The sequence below is a fragment of the Berghia stephanieae genome, chromosome 9 (genome assembly GCF_034508935.2).
Source record: "Berghia stephanieae isolate SIO BIC M18660-M18661 chromosome 9, UCSD_Bste_1.3, whole genome shotgun sequence".
NCBI lineage: Eukaryota > Metazoa > Mollusca > Gastropoda > Nudibranchia > Aeolidiidae > Berghia > Berghia stephanieae.
In genome coordinates, this window is record NC_088368.1 from 10,680,821 (window position 1) to 10,683,471 (window position 2,651).

Sequence of the window (2,651 nt, forward strand, 5' to 3'; positions counted from 1 at the left end):
ATATGTCTTTGTAATTAAATTGAAGCTTACATTCAATTTCACATTGTTATTTATTTCTCAGACAGAGACAACGCTGCTAACGGCCAGGTACTCATTTTTCACCTGAGTACGGTGAGAGAATGTCAGTAAAGAGCCTTCTCCAAAGTGGTCGAGTGGTGAAGGCATTGCAATGTGACGCGGAAGGTCCCGGGTTCGAGCCCTGCTTCAGACACTTTCGTTTTATTTCCTTGGGCAAGATTATTAACCCCCAATTTGCTCACTTTAGACAACATGGTTGGTTCCTGTTGACATCAGACATCTTGTTTGATGAATTATTTTTATTCCTTCATGGAATGCATAGGCGACGATATCTTATGACGTCGTGGCGAAAAGGCGTCATTATTTTCTCTTTAAACAAACAATTTTTACAAACAATTCTTTGGACTTTTGACCGTAATCTCGGTGTCAAGGCTAAACATGAAAACAAAATTCTCAGGCCATGACGTTTGTAAGCCAGAAATAGATAGAATAATAACCCAACAGACACTGGAGATAAACCAAATATGTTTGACACCAGAACAGTTTGATGAGCTGACGCTGACTCGGACAGCTTGAGCTTTTAACCCTGTCCGTACCAACCACGGGAAAATCGTCACATTCGTCACGATGCAACCTATTTATTTTCTCATTCTGATTTCTGTTGTACATCACAAAATGTAAAGAAATGCTTTGATTACAGCTATAAATACTAAACACTGTGTTGTAGAGCTCATTTTGTTGAACAAAATTATATATAGAATGCACGTGTTACATTTTTGTTTGAGTAAGAAAAGTCTATTTTTGTGTTGCGTGGGTGTGAATTTTGGGGAAATTCTAAAAATTGTTGGTGGGGAGAGAGTTGATAGAGCGCAATATCCACTAAACGTGCTCAATGCTCGCTATAAAAGTTCCCCCTGACCAACAGCAACTCGTAGCATGTAGAAAGAGACATGCCGCCTTTTAGGCGATATTAAAACTTTTTTTTCCGACAAAGACAAGGCTGTTTGACAGCCAGGAAACTTGTCCTTCAAATATGGATCGATAAATATGACCCTCAAATTGGAAACAAGCAAAAACAAAAAAAAAAAAAAAAAAAAAAAAAAAAAGCAAATTTCAGACCTGGTTGAGACCTCGCCAAATCTTCAAGGAAATTCAGGGTTTGAACGTTTTTGCCAAGACGTCCGCGTTTCTTTTTTTACGAAACCTGACGAAACCCGAGAAAGTAATGGGAAGTTGGCAATACTGGGGAGTGAACCTGGGACTCAGGGAAGTGTACACCATTGGGGAGTGAACCTGGGACTGGGTTTCGGAGGGTTTTGTAAAAAAAATCAATTACTCAGGGAAGTGTGCACCAGTGGGGAGTTAACTGGAGACTATGGGTTTCAGCGGGTTTCGTCATTTTGATTGGTGGTGATTTGAATTATAAGTGATTTGGAGACAACATTTTGATTGGTGGTGATTTGAATTATAAGTTATTTGGAGACAACATTTTGATGACGTCGTCCTGCCAACCCCAATATTTTGTGGTTTGACATTCGTAGTTGTGAGGGTTAACAGTTTTGACATTCGCCTTTCAACCTGCTTTAGACGACGCTGAGTTGGGTCCGCGGTTCTTTACTCACATTGCCTCACCGCACTCAGGTGTAAAATCAGAACATGGTGGTTAACAGCGTCGTCTCTGTGAAACGAAATTATAAAAAATCCTTACAGGCGTCGTGTCTCGTCCTACATGTTAAGTGTTGCGGTTGGCTTGGGATCCTCTTAAAACTAATTGAGCCCGTTTATTGGATATTAGGCAATATTTAAAGCTTCATCTTTAAAAATCATTTTTTTTCTTTGTTGTGTTTGTCCTTTTTTTCCTCTTAGTTTTTGTTTTTAAGGGAAGTAATTATGACGTCGTTATCCGTTATGCAATAATAATAATGATAATAATAAATATAATAATAATAACAATAATAATAATAATAACAATAATAATAATAATAATAATAATAATAATAATAATAATAATAATAATTAATAATAAATAATAATAATAATAATAATAATTAATAAATAATAATAATAATAATAATAATAATAATAATAAATATAATAATAATAAATAATAATAATAATAATAATAATAATAATAATAATAATAATAATAATAAATAATAATAAATAATAATAATTAATAATAATAATAATTAATAATAATAAATAATTAATATAATAATATAATAATAATATAATAATAATAATAATAATAATAATAATAATAATAATAATTATATAATAATAATAATAATAATAATAATAATAATAATAATAATAATAATAATAATAATAATAATAATAATAATAATAAATAATATAATGATGATGATATAATAATAATAATAATAATAATAATAATATAATAATAATAATAATAATAATAATAATAATAATAATAATAATAATAATAATAATAATAATAATAATAATAATAATAATAATAATAATAATAATAATAATAATAATAATAATAATAATAATAAAATTAAAGAAAAAAAATCCAAAAACAAAAAGCAAAACAAAACAAAAAACAAAACCAACCATATGAAATATCAATTTGCTTTGGTAACGATAAAGCAATCTCTTCAAATTAT